The sequence below is a fragment of the Rattus norvegicus genome, chromosome 2 (assembly GCF_036323735.1).
Source record: "Rattus norvegicus strain BN/NHsdMcwi chromosome 2, GRCr8, whole genome shotgun sequence".
NCBI classification, from domain to species: Eukaryota; Metazoa; Chordata; class Mammalia; order Rodentia; family Muridae; genus Rattus; species Rattus norvegicus.
The window spans coordinates 50,354,427-50,365,237 of NC_086020.1; the positions used below are offsets into that span (position 1 = coordinate 50,354,427).

General features: G+C 42.5%; 1 pseudogene; it reads left to right on the forward strand.

The window, feature by feature from the left end:
- Positions 1 to 2,940: 2,940 nt before the first annotated feature.
- LOC134485777 (pescadillo homolog) lies at positions 2,941 to 6,932 on the forward strand (annotated as a pseudogene).
- The last annotated feature ends 3,879 nt before the right edge of the window (positions 6,933 to 10,811 follow it).

A 10,811-nucleotide genomic window follows, 5' to 3' on the forward strand; every position in this document is an offset into this window, starting at 1 on the left:
TGCCTCAGTAGCAGAAGAAGCGCCTAGCTTCTCAGAGATTTGAAGTGCAAGTGTGTGTGCAGGGGTGCAGAGATACACAGGGAGCACCCACCTGCCCAGAGGAGAAGGGGATCAGGGAAGAACTGTAGGAGGGAGACAGTAAGTGGGATATAAATTGAATAAGTAAAAACAAATTAAATTTTAAAAACAATTTTGAACTCACAAATCTGAAGTTTGCATCATCTCTGTCACATGTCATTTACCAGTCCTGACAGGCCTCAGTCCTGTAGGCTTATGTCCATCAAGCAGGGGGCTATGGAAAGTTTGTGAGTAGGGAACTGGTAAGCTGACAGTTTTCCTTTAAGGTTTGATTAGTCATTTGTAGAGCTGGGCATAGATACAAATACCTGTGATCTCAGTAAAGAGGCCAAACCAGGAGTTTAAGGATAGCCTGGGCTATGTAACAAGTTCAAAGCCTATCTGGACCAGATGATAAGGCACCTGATCAAAAAGCCAGGATCAGCAGATGTGACTCAGTGTTATAACATAAGTTAATTAAGCACAGAGCCCTGTTTTCCTTAACAATAGAAAACAAAATAGATTAATAGTGTGGGTAGTCAATGAGTTACATAAACACAAAGGAGATGCAGCCCTCCAAATGCTATGCAGGATGAAAATGCTTCTGCATAGGCGCAGTGCAAAGGACATGGGGACAGTCCTTACAGAAATCTGATGAAATGACTAAAATATTGACTCTTGGATCTTTCTCCCAGGATGAAAATATCATGTTAGCAGACAGTAGTCTGCCTAAAGTGATACTTCAAATTAGCACTGAAATAGGGAGTAAAATTCTAGTTCTGACTCTTCTTTTATCAATGCAAAACTGTTGTTAAATGTCTCTGAACTTCTGTATAGTTTGGTGCTCAAGAGTTTACAAAGTATCTGATGAGCCACTGGTGGGATCAGACACACCTTGATGGCAGTCATCCACTTCCTGTTTTTCCTTGTTCTGGTTCTTACAGAAACTAAAACCTTCATTGAAGACCAGTCGTTGCACTAGCAGCCATGTTAATGAACATCACAGAAATAATTAAAATTAAAAGTCTTTTTAGAACCATAGTCCCTGAAGACAATTTTTATTACTGAAAGAAATATAATAAGCATGCAATTTCTTACACACTATAGTCCCTTCACTTAATAGCAATTTTTAGAAAAGATTTAAGACCCAGGGGACGAAGGGAGGTTAAGTGACTTTTTGAAGAAGATACAACTGATTACTGATTGGCTCAAGGTTAAAATCAACTCTTTCTGCTTTACGTTCTAGTTTCAAGGATAAGGCTTTTAAAGCTTTGTTCATTTCACTGGGAGTTTTGAACGCCAGATAAAGAACGCAGACTCGTTCTTTAGTAACCTTCTAAAGATTACTAAAATAGGATTTCACTTCTCTACCCATCAGGTAACTCATTAACAAAACGGACTTCATGAATCTACCTTAGATATTAGTTTTGAAGTTTAACTGAAACTATGGTTAAGTAATTCTTATCCTGGCACAAACAATACATAGACAGAGGAGCTGAATATGTAGATGGAAACTATGCATGTAGAACCAACTGGTTCTTGACAAACATCCCAAGAACATGCGTTGAACAGAAGACAATCTTTTCAGTAAAAGGTGCTAAGAAAATGGGATAGTCACACTCATTGAATAAAGTAAACCCCCTTTACTAATTATTAAGTAGGTTAAGTCAAAGTAAATCAAAGACACAACACTAGTAGAAAACAGGAAAATGAATCAGGACATTAGAATGAGCAACAGTTTCTTGAAGAAGATTCTCAAAACACAGAAGACCAAAATATGAATAAAGTAAAAAGCTCCTCAAAGAAAACAACAGTTTGAAGAATGGTGCCCTGGATGGAAGAAAATTTTGCACACTATACATCTGATTAAAAATCTCCCAAAACACAATAGGAAAAAAGTAAACAATATGATAATAATGGGTAGTAATAGATATAAATAAACAATTCTGGGGGTGGGGACATACAAACAAATGCATATAGGAAAAATCTCAATTATCAAGGAAATTCAAATTATCAAGGAAATTCAAATTAAAGTCTTCAATGAGGTATCAGCTCACCCTGGGAAAATGACTACTATCTAAAAGACTAAAAACTGCAAGTGCCGGTAAGGATGAAAAAGAAAAGGAATCATCACACACAGTTAAAGCGAAGTGTGTTAGCACAAACCTTATTCCTCAACAAAAACTAAAAGAATTATCTGTGACCTGCCAACCCTCTTATTAGTATAAAGGGGCAGAAGGTACCCTAGCAAGTTAGGGCCAAGGAGTGCAGCTAAGAGATCATACCACACAACAGTTCTAACACAAGAGGTTTATTGGGGAAGTGGGGAAAGCAAAAGGCCATCTTAGAGTGGGGACATGTGTGTATGTGGGGTGTGTGTGTGTGTGTGTGTGTGTGTGTGTGTGTGTGTGTGTATGTGGGGTGTGTGTGTGTGTGTATGTGGTGTGTGTGTGTATGTAGGGTGTGTGTGTGTGTGTGTGTGTGTGTGTGAGAGAGAGAGAGAGAGAGAGAGAGAGAGAGAGAGAGAGAGAGAGAGGGGGGAAGAGGCAGAGACAGAGGCAGACAGACATACCTGGAGACAGAGAAAACAAGACAGGGAGAGTGAACAAGACAGAAGCAGTGATCTGGGGTGACTGGGGACCTTTTAAAGACTACATGTGTTGCACATGGAAATAGGCAACTCATAAGAGACACTGGAAATAACTATACCTGGCAGTGGCAGGTAATGATGTAGGCTGCTGCGGCTGAGTAGCTTGAAAGGCAGGCTGGCAGAGGATCTAATTTACAACATTCCCCCCCTCTATAACATTCCTCATTGAGTAGAGGAAATGAAATCACATCAAGAGATATCTGCTCATCACATCGTTCTTCACAATAACAAAGATGAAGAAACAGCTGAAGCTCTGCCAGCTGGTGATGGACAAAGAGACCGCGACACGCGTGTACCATGGTATTCCACTTAACTATGAAAAGAGTGAAGTCCTGTCGTTTGCTCCAAGCAGATGGGGCAGGAGATAACCAATCTAAGTGAGGTAAGCCAGGCACAGGAGAAGGGTACCAATATTATACGGAGAATCTGAAAATTTATCATTGCTGCATGCCACCGAAACCCTCTGATATGACGTCACCTTGGAAAGAAGGTAATTAACACTCATGGCCAGCCAACAAAACATCTCTGATTCAAACCCACACACTGTGGGCTCTTACATTTATGTCCTTAACCAATATTTAGTATTACCTTTTCTGCTTTATGAAACATGTTATTGTTCTCACTCTATTCCCAAAGAATCTACGATTATCCCTCAAAATTCCCAAGTTTCAACATTGACTCTTCAAAGATAAGCAATACTCACTTCATCTGCGTTGTCATCCGACTCCTAGATTTTCCTTTCTCTTCTCTCTTTTTAGACCCTCACTGTCTTTCTTCATGTGTCAGTCCAATGCACCTGGCCCTTAAATCCTACAACAGTGGTTCTCAACCTTCCTAGTGCTACAGCCCTTTAATACAATTCCTCATGTTGTGATGGCCCCTGACCATACAATTTTTCATTGCTATTTAATAAATGTAATTTGGCTACTGTTAAGAATTGTCAGGCAAATGCCTGATATGTGGGATATCAACCATGCAACTCCCCGAAAGATTAAGACCCACTGGTTGAGAATTGCAGGTCTAGAATTTTATCTGGGTGACAATAAAATGCTTGGCCATTGTGGCTTTAAAAGGAAACTAACTCTATAGCAGGCACCACTATAGGATGATGTCATTATGCAGCAAGGCAGGTCCAGGATAAGGTGAAGCCTATCATTGGATGAGAAGGAAGGGTAGGCTTGGGGAGGGGGGATCTAGGAAGGACAGAAGAGGGAGAGAATCAAGATGGAAATGGAGAAAGATGACCCAGATCCAGGTGAATTGCCAAGGTAGTTGAAATGGATTTCTATAGGCAAATTTATCTTGTCTAGGTGGGTGGTTTATATCCTTATCAATTGGTTGTTAAGTTTACTGTGTAGATATATTGTGGATCGAGAATTCACATATAAATCTGATTGTTGGGTTGCAATTTGTTGAGTCATGATTTTACCAGGTAGCTGGGACCAAGGAGTTCGAGGTTAGCAGAGAGCCACAGGGAGAGATACTAATCTGAGATAAGTTAGCACTAGTACCAATGGCCAGAGTATGTTTGCGAACCGGTTCCACCGCAACACACCACCACTCGGGCCAGGCTGGCACTAAGAGCAGCCAGTTTCTCTGTAGAGCTCTCAGAGTACAATGCATCCATGTCCTGGCTGACCTTTGTCTCTGCTTGGGCTTGACCTTCAAGCTTGGGTAGGTAGTGAAGGTTGAGTGACAGGTAGAGGAGGAAGTTGACAAAGCTCAGGAGAGTGGTATAGAATTCAGTGAAGGTCGCCATGACCCTGTAGTTCACATCTGCTGGATGACCATGGAAGTGCAATCCATATAATGGGTTGGCCCAGCACCTCAGCCTGATAGCAGATGCCTTTAATGGACAGGAAGACCTTGAGCAGGGCTTGGGCAGCGATGACATAGTGCAGAATGCCACAGTGAGTGGGAGGCACAGCTAAGGTTGATGAGTTCCTGATGGGAATGCAACAGCACAGGAGGAAGGACAAAGGAAGGAGCTGGAGGCACAGGAAAAGCACACGAAAATCTCCGAAGGCCTGAAGTTCTTCCTGAACCTAGAGGTGCCCCGTGAGGCCTTGGTCTTCATCAGGAGTTTTGGTGGGGATGTATCCTGGGACAAGGCTTTGTGCTTTGAAGCTTATGACCTCACAGACTCTTGCGTCACCCACCAGATTGTTGACCGACAGGCCACGGCAGCAGCCCTCCCACCCGCCATCATTGGAAGGTATTACGTACCAGTGGGTGTTTGTGTGAAAGTCCGGCTCCTCCTCCCTGTGGCAGAGTACTTCACTGGGGTGTAGCTGCTCCCACACCTTTCGCCCTTGGTATCTGAGAAGGAAATTACATTCCCCCTGAAAAGCTGAAGCTCCTGCAGTGGGGAGAAGACACAGGCAACTTGGAAGAGGAAGAGGGAAACGAGGATGATGAAGACAATGACAACGGAGGTGACAGTGACGTTGCACTGGAAAATGAGGAGGAAGATGTCAAAGATGAACGGGGGGTGGGGGGTGGGGGTGGGGGGAGGAGGAGGACGACGACGACGAGGACAACGACGACGATGACGACGATGATGACCTGTCAGCCTTGGAGCAGCAAAGACTGGAAGGAAAGAAGCCTCCCTCCGGTTGTGGCCAGCACTATGGAGCTAGGAGACAAACAACGAGGAAGGAAGTGAGGACAAGTGCCTGGCCAGGGTGATAATGAAAAAGCAAGAGAAGTCCTTTACCAAGAGATCATGTTTGGCAAGCGGCACAAAAATCTGAGAAGCCCACAAGCTAGCAGTGAAGAGGGAAGCCCATGATGGGGGTTGGGGATTTGGCTCAGTGGTAGAGCACTTGCCTAGCAAGCGCAAGGCCCTGGGTTCGGTCCCCAGCTCCGAGAAAAAAAAAAGCCCATGATGAAGCTACGAGATCTGAGAAAAGGGCCAAGAGGACAAGGCCTCCAGGCACCCCTCACTGAGATTTGGACTTGGCAGAAGCAAGCCAAGACTCTCATACTCTGGGTGGTGTGTGGCCAGCCCCAGCCCTCCCATGTGGTTCATGCCAGTGTCTAGGCAAAGAGGCCTCTACCTGACACAGTCTTAATCCAGGAGTTGGTCTGGAATCCTCATTTTCCTTGGCTTTCCACGGCCTCCTGTATAGCTGGACCCACCTGTGCTCAGAATGCTATCATTGAGTAAGGAGGGAGGGGTAGCTTTTGTTATTAAATAGTCGGATCTTTGCCCAAAAAATAAAAAACAAAAAAGGAAAGTAACTAAAAAACCTGAAGAACTTTGGTCCTAGGGTAGAACCTGGAAGTCGACAATTCATTCTCAAGTCATATCCAAGCATCCAGGATGGTGCTTTAACACACACACACACACACACACACACACACACACAAATTAAATCCCAGGAAAGAAATTGTGCTACAATTCGGCAACAAAAAAGATGGTTCCAAACACACTCTGCTTCCTTCAAAGCAGACCCTAAGCCACCCAACTGACCCTACAAAGGACAAACGTTATACAGCACCCCTGATTCCTTTGGTTTTTACAGTGGAGACCATTTTTTTCCTGCAATCTTGTGTCTCCACTCTTGCTTTTCTTTGACTCCTGTGTCCAGCTGGGATTTATGAAGGACATAATGTTCTGTAGCCTTTCAAACACATAGGTGTATTTATTAGCCTCTTGCACTGCACTTACCAGCCCTTCATTTTTCAGACCTCGGATGGAGCACTTCCACTCTTGGTAGGAGTTCCAGGAAGGTTTCCATAAAGGGGCCCCTGGAATACTTCAGCAAACACAAATCAGAGTTTCAACAACAGCTAAATTACTTCTTCCCAATGCTAAGGTACTGACATGTACCAAAGAAATGTTTATAATAGCTTTGAGGGCCTGTGCTTCATAAGGGAAAGATTCATTTCATCACATGGCTTTCCCCCCCATCTATAGTTAAAAGAAAATATACACTTTTGAAATCTGTTAGGAAAAGTGGCCCCTTGCACTTCATCTTATAAGAAAAATCGTAACAAATGCTGATTTGTAGTAAAATACCTAGACAGTAAATCCTACTCACAGGAAGAACAGAACATAAGTGAATTTGCTGTCATGGAATACTTTCACAATTTTTTAAGAAACCGGAACAAATGGAAGATGTTCACAATTTCACAGAAATAAAGATTTCTGGTGCAGGAATATTTCTGGTGCATTGTTCCTCTTGTCCAGATGATGACAGATGAACAGTTATGGACTTGAGAAGGTAACTAGCTTATCCATAGCTACCACAACTACTTGGGAACTGAATGCCGTTTTTCCCCAAGATACAAGCACACAAATGAAAAACTTACTGTGTTTTCTTCTTTGGTCACCATTTATAAAGCAACCACCTAGGAGTTGTTGCCTCTCTCATTTCTCAGTACCAGGATTTGAACAAGGGCCTCACATACTAGGAAAGCACTCTACCTCAGAGTGAAATCCCCAGCTCATCCTCTTGCCATCACATGGTTGGAAGATCCTTTAAACCTAACCAATGGCTGCTAGGAAGGGCTTAGTCCACCAATACTAGTTGCTGGAAGTCTAGTGGCCAACCTGCCTCGTCACCTTATGAATACAGATCATACACAGTTATATCTTGAGGCGTTCATGTGATATTCATGAGGATATCTCAGCAGTATATCCTGTTGGCATCTGTTGTGCTGGTCTTACTTGCTTCCAAGTAGACATTGCCACCACTCATGTCATACATGGAGGGCACTTCCAGGAAATATGGAACTACCTTTCTGTCCTGTAGATACCTGTACACTGTGTGTGTGTGTGTGTGTGTGAGAGAGAGAGAGAGAGAGAGAGAGAGAGAGAGAGAGAGAGAGAGAATTGGGCACAAGTTGGAGTCATTAGAAGATGAACCCTAGTGTGAGAAATTGCTTCCCTCAGATTGGCCTGGAGGCAAATCTGTGGTAAGTTTTCTTGCTATGGGGGTGAGTGCAGCCCACTGTGGGTGGTACCATTAGGGTAAGTGGTCCTGAGTTGTTTAAAAATGCAGTCTGAGAGGTTCTGCCAACACCTGACTAAGACAGATGCAGATACTCACAGCCAACCATTGGACTGAGCACAGAGACCCAAACAGAAGAGCTAGGGGAAGGATTGAAGGAACTGAAGGAGATTGCAACCTCATAGGAAGAACAATCTCAACTAACAGGACCATTCAGACTTCCCAGGGACTAAACCACCAACCAGAGTATACGTGGGCAGATCCACGGCTCCAGCTACATATATAGCAGAGGACAGCCTTATCTAACATCAATGGGAAGGGAGGCCCTTGGTCCTAGAGAGGCTTGATGCCCCAGCATAGGGGGATGCTAGAGCAGTGAGGTGGGAGTAGGTGAGTGGGTGGAGGAGCATCTTCATAGAGGCAAAGGGGAAGGGGAATAGGATGGGAGTTGTGGAGGAGAAACTGGGAAGGGGGATATCATTTGAAATGTAAATGAATAAAATGATTAATAAAAAATGTAGTCTAAATAAGCCACAAGGAGCAAACTTTTAAGCATCACTCCTCCACGGACTGTTTCAGTTCCTGCCTTGAGTTCCTGCCTTGACTTTCTTCCATGGTGGACAGTTAGCTGTAGCATGAACTAAATGCTTGGTATTTGTCAGAATAATAGGAATCAAAGTGAGATGGGTGTCCAGCATAGGACTACGGCTTCTGATACAGCTGCTTGCTTTTCTTTCACACCCCACTGATCAGTTTTCGGTTTTTTTGTTGTTATTGTTGTAATTGTTGTGATTTGATGTTTTATTAGTTTTTGAAGCAGGGTCACTCTGTGTTGACCAAACTACCCCTTAGTCTCACAGTTCTTCTGCCTCATCACTTCAGCTATGGGATTACAAGTGTTTGCTAGAAGCTTTGATTGCTAACCAGCTTTTCCTGCTTCCCTTTAATATGTCCGATTACGCTGCTGTGACTGCAACTCAACCATCTCTATGGTTTCCTCTCATTGACAGGCTTCCTGTCTGTTTTATAATTCCTTCAATTCCAGATTCTTAGGTAAAATAGAGCCAGCCTGGCTGGCCTTAGGTAGGATGTCTACTTCAGCACTGTAGGGAATGCGTGAGTGTGTGATACCAGCAGTTCACCAGATAGCTCAGTAGAACTGAGATGAGGCCACTATGAGATCCACATCTCAATCAGGCATGCAAATCCCTGTGACTCCCCTTCCTTTTTTATTTTATTTTATTTATTTATTTTACACAGATACTTAATCCTGCAATAGTCAAAGTATTTGAATGAATAGTACCTGTTTTTCAAAATCGATGATGTCATCTGGATCCTAACAATAGAATGAACTTTGGCTGAAATTTATATTTTTTGCACCTATTAGCTTTTTCATAATTAAATTAATAGGTGTAATCTAGAAAATCTTATGTTACAGAAACTGGGATACTGGGCTAACTTATGCGGCAAGGCTCTTTGTATTCAGGGAGAAAATACTACTGCTGATTGTACATAGGAAAGAAAATCACCCTTGAGCTAGGCCACTCTAATCTTCAGCAGCTACCTTCTTCAGAATCCTTGCCTTTGGATGGTGCGTATGGGTGCTGACTTCTGCTGTAAATACTTCAAATACCTAAGTGATATTTTTAAATGCGCATGAATGATTACCTAAAAATTAATACTCTCATTTATTTACTTGAGAAACATAATGCTTTGATTTTACAGTGCTGGGGGGGAAAAAGAAACCTTTCTTTCCTCTCACAATGTAGTCATTCACAGTAATTGCCTCTCTATTCTTGAATTCAAGACACACCATTTTCGGGGTTGGGGATTTGGCTCAGTGGTAGAGTGCTTGCCTAGCAAGCGCAAGGCCCTGGGTTCGATCCCCAGCTCTGAAAAGAAAAGAATAGGAAAAAAAAGACACACCATTTTCAATCAACCCAAGTGTATGTGTGAGGCTGTGCTAGTTCAGAATCAGTGCTCCACGCCAGAGGTGCCCATCTCTGGCTTTCAGTAAGGACTTAACTCTGGCCAAGTAGCTCCTCCAAGACAGTGATTTAGAAAGAAACTCCTCTCATTTATCGGAAAACATGAAAATGCAATTGTGTAATTTGCAATTAAAATGAGGCGTTGGTCTTTGAATTTAAATCACTGAATCTCCTAACATATTGCCTTATACGTTTTGTATTTCCTGTGATTATATCTCCTCTTTTCTGTGATGCGGAGACCATACATTAAGCTTTTCAAATTCCCCATGGCTATTTTTATAGTACCTTATGCACTGCAACTTCTACTGCCTATTGACTTAAAGGGGGTGCAAAGCACTTACATTTTAATTGCACTTTTTTTAGGTTAAATTGAATCCTTGAACTGCATACAGAAAGGCATAAACACAAAGCTATTTACCATTCTTTATTCTGCGAGAGTCTGTTTTGAGTTTTGAATGATCTTTATAAAAATCTAAACCTCTAGCCTTCTATTCAATCAAAGATATTTGAAGTAAAAATAGAAAACAAAACTATGTTGAGACTAATGTAAAAGTTGGTCTTAGAATCTATTATGGAGTTCACTTCCCCAAAACTTTTTCCCCCAGTCAGAACGACCTCCTAAGGGGGCAACTACACGTTCCCAATGAGAGATACTGATACTAGATGCTTCTGTACAAATGCTAATGAGGTACAGATTTGGAAGAAATGATGTCATTGAAACTTCAATTATCTGCTCAGGCACAACCTCTTCCTGGAGTTTAGTCATTACAGAAAAGTATGGACCAGGTTAGTGGTCTGGGAGAAGAGCCTGCATCTTCCTATTGACTCAAGTATTAAAAATTACTGGTGCATCTATCGACTCACATATTTACTTATTTTCTTGAGAGGAAGAAAATGTCCTGTGTCCTTCTGCTAAATTCTAGTGAAAGATACAAGAGGATCCAGCCACTAGGACCCCATTTACATGATGTGCCGTTGGACATTTTAGTGGATGTGGTGGTTTGAATGAGAATAGCCTCCCAAAGCTCATATATTTGAATCTTTGCTCGAGTTCTAGTTCTAGTCAGGAGAGCTATTTGGGAAGGATTCGGAGGTGTGGTCCTGTGGGACAAGTTATGTTATTGGAAGTAGAGTTTGTGATTCAAAAACCTACATCTT